The sequence below is a fragment of the Hibiscus syriacus genome, unplaced genomic scaffold, assembly GCF_006381635.1.
Source record: "Hibiscus syriacus cultivar Baekdansim isolate YM2019G1 unplaced genomic scaffold, ASM638163v2 tig00116974_pilon, whole genome shotgun sequence".
NCBI lineage: Eukaryota > Viridiplantae > Streptophyta > Magnoliopsida > Malvales > Malvaceae > Hibiscus > Hibiscus syriacus.
Genome location: NW_024063498.1, coordinates 180 through 8,541, shown reverse-complemented (window position 1 = coordinate 8,541; position 8,362 = coordinate 180). Strand labels below are relative to the sequence as shown.

The window sequence follows — 8,362 nt, the reverse complement described above, 5'->3', positions numbered from 1 at the left end:
TATCTGCACACAAAAAATGCCGACAAGCTTTAACTGCAGTACCATTGCTATATAACTAACTAAGAGCTCGGCTGAGCTCACCGACTTCGTTTACTGTTGCTCTCTTCTCTGTTATGAGCATCAAAACTAATTATATCTATGGCCAAATATGGACATCACATCCTTGAACCCTAACGAACAATTTTAAAAGAATTTATAATACGGTTTGGATGATCCGAACTAAAACCAGAACTTTCTACCCATCGATTTAACAGGCAGAAAGATGATGCTTAACCCGATATTGGGGTCCAGGATACTTTTCTTGTTCTTTTATGTTCAGCCAAATGGGTTGCCCCCAACAGCAGGGAAAGGCTGTGGAGTAGATTGTGCTGGAAATCTGCCGGCCACCTGTTGATCCGTATTCAAAAGTTGCTTCATTGCCGAAGCCGCCAATTTGATGACTGCAAAGCATAGAATAATTTATAGATTAGGAAAACATTTGAACATAAAAAACACGCGCAAAGAAGAGAAATGTTCATGCAGAAACACGTGCAAAGAGAAGAAAACAAGGTGAATACATAATAGCAGGATGAGGAATGGATTACCTGGAAGGTGGCAAATTATTAGGTAAATGTGCTCCTAGGTGAGGCCCTGTAAGTTTTTTGAAGAACTCAGTATATCAAAAGGACCAAAACAAAGTTAAACAAAAATGACGCGGGAATTAAAACGCTTTACGTTTTGGCACCGATGATGCATAAGGCAGCGATGGCAATGGCATCCCTGAGACATAAGGTAATGATTGAGGTGACATCCATGCTGATGATGGAGTAACAAGGCTAGAAGTAGGCACCGGGCCAGAAGGAGGTGGCACATTTGGTAACGCACCTTGTAAGGAAGCCATTGAAGGGAACTGAAACAGAAGTAAACATACATAAAGAAGATTGTGAAACACCAAAAAGCGCGAGCCCTGAATAAGTTCAAGAAGAAATGGCTTTGCATTCGGATTTCAAACAGAGAGTAGTTTGGGAAGTGGTTATCAGATAAAATCATCATGCATTCAAAATTAACAACCAAAATTGCACTCAATAGGTATTTTTCATCATCAAGATTGCCAAATATAAGATCCAATTTAGGCATTTAACATACAAGTTTCTGAACAGGTTAAGCCAAAACAGTCAACTTTAGCATCAAGAATCAATGAGATTTAAATTCAACACATGCAGAATACAAGCATGCCCACATTACAAATATGTTATAAGGTTATGACAGATCCTTAAACCCTAAGGACCAAGTCAGTCGCAGGCCAGAGGTGATGAAATAGTTCAAAAGATGTGAATAACATACTGTTTGAGTTTGAACTGGATGTGCTTCGCCACCATGATCAAATGGGTTTATGGATCTTGATGACTGTGGAAATGAAGACATTGGCTGCAACAAAAACAAATGAATGTAGAACTATGAGGGATACATCAAGTAACAAAACATGCAGTTCGGAAAGAATGATCCATGAACCAAATTGCACTTATGACATAGCAGTACCACTCCAGTATTATATTGCATTGTGAATCCCATCCCATATGGTGGGCCAGTTTGCCACCCTGATCCAGCAGAAGGATAGGAAAGATAGGTTAAAGTAAATAGATCCTGCAAAAACCAAGAAGCTAACACAATTAGAAATCCTGAAAAGAGAAATCTAAAATGCCCTTAGTCTAAAAAGATATTACCGCTGGTAGTTCCTTTCTTCCACTTTCTTTCGTTTCTGTAGGAGGAAGTTGTGATGCAACATTAGAGGTGGCATCCTGGGTAGGTTTTGAGACAGCTTGAGGTGTTTGTGCAACTGATGCACTCAAAGGCCCCAGCATATTCTGGGAAGGAGCAAAATTCCGTGGCTGCTAAAAAGGTGAAACATGAAGTTAGGTGAACAAAGAGTTGATTGTCTATAATATATCACAATATAAGCAAGAAAACACTTCCCACCTGACTGGTTGAAGCTCCATCGACAGGTGGAATAAATTGTTGGGTAGTAGACTGACCACCAGCTGCAGAGAAAAAAGAAATCTGTTGCTGCTGCATATTAGGCCATTGTCCAGCATTATAAGCAACAACCTGGGAACTACTGCTGCTTACAAGCCTTGTAGGTGTTAATCCAGGGGCAGCTGTCAAAGCACCACTAGCAGGCAGCATTGGGAAGTTGCTAGCTGGTGTAGCTGCAGGAGCAGCACTGCCAAAGGGTAACACTTGGATATGCCCTGTGAATGCAATATCGGAGTTACCACCAAGAGGTGCTCTATTCACATTGGTCACAGGAGCAGGTACCTGCCCACTGGCACTGTGATAAGTTCCTGATTGTTCACCAGGTGCGGGTGCTGGAACTGCCAATTGAGAAAGAACAGAGTCCAGGGTGTTCGCATTTGAATGAGCCTGAGAAACAAAATCAAAAGAGGCCCAGTTCTGGTCATTGGTAGAACTTGTTGGCTGTAGAACGGGTTGAGTTACAGTTGTTTGTTGTGTCTGAGTAACTGCAGAAGCTACTGAAGGTTCAGCATCAAAATCAATTAAGCTCCCAGTCATCTTCAACTTAACTTCTGTTGGATTCCCGCTGGTAGACCCCAAGCTGCTAGAAGATGCAGTTCTCTGCAAAAGTAACACTACAGTAAGTCTGTTTCCTGTCTCTTACGATCACAAAAGTCGAGCAAAAATAAAGACAGGAATTTTTTTTTTCTTCGTGCAATAATGAGTTGAAAATCTTAACAGATAACTACACAAAATTCACAATTGATTATTTTTTAACGGTTATAAAATTTCATTTATTTCGGTATAATTGACAACCAAGTTATACCCATATTCAAATTAAAATGTAAACAAATGGAGAGAGTGAGAGATAGATCCAATGAATCAAAGCACAAACAACTTTATTTAGCTTCTGGGTATATATCATCATAAAGTGATGGTGCAATAAAGAACCATAGTATTTTGATCCAACTGACCGTAACTTGGATATTATCGGGGCTATTATAGAGCCACTTCTTCTTCTTCTTTTTATTTTTTTTATGAATAGATAGAGGCACTCCTACACGCACCACATTGGGGTCCCAATAAAAAGGTCAAACTAATGAAAATCAGAGAGAACAAAAAGCAGTCCAACAGGATAAGAGCTACCATATCCAACTAAAATTATGAGAAATACTCCTAAGGACACTTGCAGAAAGGAGAAAAGGTAATTTAAAACTGAACAGAAACTGTGCCCAGTGGTTAGTTGTGGTAAATGGCACCACAAGAACTAAAGGCTTTCAAAACGAAATTAGAAGTGCATAACTCTAAGACGAATAAATTGCTTTTAAGTGGGAGAAGAATGAAAAGCTTAAGTTTTTCAGGAACTGAACAGCACAAAGAACAAAGAGAAGGTTTGTGAACATTGCAAATTAAACCAAAACAAAACTCTGTCTATAACATTAAACTATTGTTACAAGTACTAAGCAGAAACTACCTGTGTCAGAGGGCCATCAATAGTTCTACTACCATTTGCTTTTGGAGGCTCACTTATACGAAGGGGCATTACATTTTCACCCAAAATTTCTCTAATAGGACGAGCCACTGGGGGGCTGGATGACTCTAAATCTTGTGGTTGCTCGGGTGACCTACCTTCCAACTTTGGATCTCTGTCAGATACTCTATGATCTTCAGGTTTCCTCCCATTACCAAATATACCTTCTCGGCGCCAGTCATTGGCAACTTCATGACGAGGACTTTTCCGGTAAACACTATCTTGTCGACTTTCTTGATCATATCCAGGACTTCGCCTTTCTTCATAACCATATCTCGAATATCTGTCATCATTTCTTCCTCCTGGACTAGACCTTTCACTGAAAGGGCCTTCATATGGTGGACTTCTGGACCCTCCCCTATACCCATCAGTCCTATTCTAATATATGTCTTCCTTGTCACCCTGCATAGTGAAAAAGTCAAAAAATCATAGCACAACACTCTTCTGTTGAAGATTTGATAGAATAAAAAATCCCTCCAACAGAAGCAAGAACCCTCACATATAATTTCATCTCATATCGTATCTCAAACTTCATAACAGAATGACATTCAATGAAAAATAGGAATAGGGCGGGGTAATGTATCTTACCGTCTTTCCTCTTGGAGGCTTGTCATAGTTTCTCCCACCACTAAATCTTCTATCCTCATAGACATGCTTAATGAAATCACGAAGCCTCTGAACATTGCTGACAACATAACTTTTAACTCAGAAACATTGTAACTAAAGAAAACAGAACCAAAACATATTATTTTGAGTGATAACCTGCTGTCAGGAACAGAATCACGTTGCGGATCCCATTCTTTAAAATAAATTTCTTTTGCACACTGCAAATAATAGAAAAGAACAAGCCATGATGACAATTTTGAACATTAGAATGAATAGAAAACTACATACATGAAAGAAATATTTTCCTTTTACTCTTTATCAAGAGCGGGAGAGAGAATGTTAATCTTTACCTGATTTCCCCCTTCTTGAAGAGAAGCAACTTCTTGAGAAGTGAATTTAGCCATAGATACTGATTTAACTGTGTGTGAACTCCCGACTGGAAACAATTAAAACCAGTAGCCAGTTTTAGTAAAGCTATTGATGTCTGACTATCATCAGAGGCACTAATGTCTCATATATAAGGTATCAGAAACCAATATGTCAAGAAAACTTTACGTGCCAAACAATTTGAACACTTACTGTATTCCACTGCAGGTAGTGCAAACGAATGTCCAAAAACTTGTGCAGACATATTGTGGCCCCTGTTCAGTTGACAAGTTAGCAACTAGCAATACTATGAAAAAGAAAATAAAAAGCACTCCAAAAGTTGTACATTATAAAGAAAATCACATTCAATATTGCATAAGGGAAACGCTGCACAAACATAATTCAACTGCAAAATTACCAGAAGCAGCATTTCATGAGGATAGTCAAACATGATTCCAGACATTATGAAAACTTTAATCAGGTTTTCTATTTGTAAAAAATCAAAAAAGTATTCAAACACATACAACCTATTTCACTAGGCATAAGTACCAACCTTAGCAATCCCTGCTTATTTTCCATTTCTTTTCAAAATTAAATGGTTAATCTTCCATTAATGCAGGGATATAAATACAGAAGTATCAATAATACACCATAAATCTCAAAATGGTCCACGAGCATTATTCATTTCACCAACATCACTGTTGCCAACGAGCAATCAATTCAAAGTCCAGGCATATAAGCAAGTACATCTATAAGTAAATCTGAAAGGTTTACTTGATGAACAATTCCCAGAGTTATACTCCTCAATCTATTGCAAGATACAATAACACACTTATCAAGTAATCATGGGATCGAAACATAAACAGGAAAACCATACCAAACTGTTGCAGTTAATACACCTACGATTCTCCGGTTGTTTGAGAAGGCCCCGAATTATTCGCTCATTTTTCTCGTCTTCCTTCACCCGACTCGCCATCGCACCCTTCCTATATCAAAATAAGCAAAGAAGAATTCAGTGGACATGAATTTTCTCCAAATCATCATTAATCACCGGCAGACACAGAAATTCCAATCCAATTAACTCCAAATTTGCTTATTTTACATTATAATCATTTTCATAAAAACCGACTAAAAATCAACTTCACTACACAGCCAAGCAAAATTAAACAATCGGAACTACAAAACCTCTTATAAAGCCAATATTTTACTGTTAAATTGCTAAAATACAAAAAAGAAAAGAAAACCACCTCGAACTAAACCAAAGCAACAGATCCGAACAATCAACGCACCATAACAACAGAAAACAGCACAGATATAAAAAAGAAAAAAAAAGTTTGGAAGTCTAGAAAAGTGGAGCGAGAGAATCAAAAAAAAGAAGAGAAAGAACTGACCGGGAATCAAAGACAAAATGGAGCTGTGCAGATGCAACGCCTACAAATATTATGTTATGCAAAATAACAGAGCAATAAAACTGGATTCAATATATAAATATATATATATATATATGTATTATTATGGAATTTCTTTTTTTTGGAAATATATTATAGATCTTCGAAAGAGGGTAGATTCACTAATTGCCACAGCTCAGAAATAAGCAAGGATGATAAAATAAAATAAAAGGCTGCTTTACTGCTTCAGATACTACTGTTTAAGAGCGAATTTAGGTCGAGAAAGAAATGCTGTTTTTTTTCAATTTTTTTCTTTTATATTTTCAATTTTTGCAAATGACTTTAAAAAATAAAATAATTGAAGAACTAATCAAATTAAAAATAATTGTACAAATTGATTATTTATTTCTTATATATATATACAAGTAGATTGAATATACATAATTTTAAATTGCATGCTAATTGTGCAAGCCATTTTTTAATAAAAAAGTATAATATAATTTGCGTGTTATTAAATACATATACTCACTTATATTTTTCGTGTTCAGTTTATAAAAGTACATAAAAATATACATTTCGTGCTTACATGGTTCTTTGTGTTTCAAATTTGATATTTTAATGATATATTTTATATTAATTTTACGGTAAAGTATATAAAGGGTCACCCAACTTTTCATTCGTTTGCATTTAGGTCTCCAACTTTTAAAACTTGCAACACAACATCAAACATTTAGTTTGTTTGCAATGTGGTCCCTACGTAACCGATCGTTTCACTACCGTTAGAAGATGATGACGTGGCACGTGAGGAAACCGTCTGCAATTATAAAAATTAGGGTAAAATATATAATGGTCAATGAACTTTTCAGACACTTGCATTTAGGTCTCCCCAACTTTTAAAACTTATAACACAGTAATCAATTATATTCTAAACCCTAAATTTCAAAATATTTCAATTACATTCTAAACCTCAATTTCAAAATACTTTAATTACATGCTCAACCCTAAATTCATAATCCATTCTCAAATCTGCCATATCAAATTGAACTTGAAGCAATAACCCTAAACCCTCAAAACATAACCCTAAATACTAAATTTCCTCACCAATTAACCCAACATAATCAACAATAACAAAATCCTTAAACAAACAACCCAAATCACTCGCTCAAGCCTTTTTACTCTCTCCACTTCCTTAGGAAACCAACGATATCAGTACATGAATATGGATTCAATAGGGGATCATACCAAACAAAGAAATTACAATTTCTCCTAGAACGCCCATAATTAACGCATCCAAAGAATCTCCTTCCAACATTCTTATTCGTCCAAGTTGTGCGTAAAATAGTTGACATTCCACAAAACAAGTTGGGATTGCATTTGGTGGTGTATCCATTGCTTGCAATTGTTGACCAAACAAAGAGAATAAGAGGAATTTTGTTTTTTTTAGGGGTTTAAGGTTTCAATTTGGGGGAATAAAATCGGATTTGTTGTTTTTATTCTGATTTAATTGAGGTTTTATTCAGCTGCAAACGGTTTCCTCATGTACCACATCATCTTCTTCTAACGGAAGTGAAACGATCGGTTACGTGGAGACCACATTGCAAATGAACTAAATGTTTGATGACCGTGTTGTAAGTTTTAAAAGTTGGAAGATCTAAATGTAAGTGCCTGAAAAGTTCAGTGACCATTTATATACTTTACCCTTAATTTTAATACGTTTTATTGTCGTTTATTATTTATATTTTTTTTGTAACACGTACGTGTTCATGTTATTTTTTACGTGTTTAGAAATTATAGTCAGTGTGCTGTGCGCAATGTGCTTATATTATTAGGTATTGTATAAAAATTTTGCGTTGGGTGTTAGTATAAATAGGGTTCAGCGTTCGATCGAATTGAGTCGAGTAAAATTTTTTTGAGTTATTTGAATTGAAGAGACTAATTTTATAACTCGAATTTGACTTGAAATTTTTTTGAGTCGAGTCAAGTTTATAAAAGTCGAGTTGAGTCAAATTTTTTAGTTTTTGTTTAAATTTAATTATAAATATTTATAATATTATGATATTATTTGATTCTAATTTAAATGATTTTTTATAACATAATATATATATATTCATATTTGATATACATATTCATATTTGATATACATATATCATACAGAACCGAGGAACTCATGGACGAAGTCAGAACTAGATCTCAACAAAGGTCGAATCTTTTTAACAACTTTAAGTTATATATATAATTTTACATTTATTATTTGTTTATTTCAAAAAAAATATAAATGATAACATTAAATATGCATAGTTCTATATTTATATGAAATAACAAATTAAAAATTAAACTAAAGTAAATAATAAAAAATACGATTTTAAGAAGTACAAAAGAAATAACTATCACATAACCACAATAAAACACATCGTTCCTTCAAATCTCGAAATGCATCCACGAGCAATGTTGTACTAAAGCTCCTTGCAATATCTCTTTC

At 35.2% G+C, this 8,362-nt stretch overlaps 1 pseudogene; it reads right to left on the bottom strand.

Annotated features, from left to right (window-relative positions):
* Positions 1-315: 315 nt before the first annotated feature.
* On the bottom strand, positions 316-5,945 carry LOC120192334 (annotated as a pseudogene).
* Positions 5,946-8,362: the final 2,417 nt, after the last annotated feature.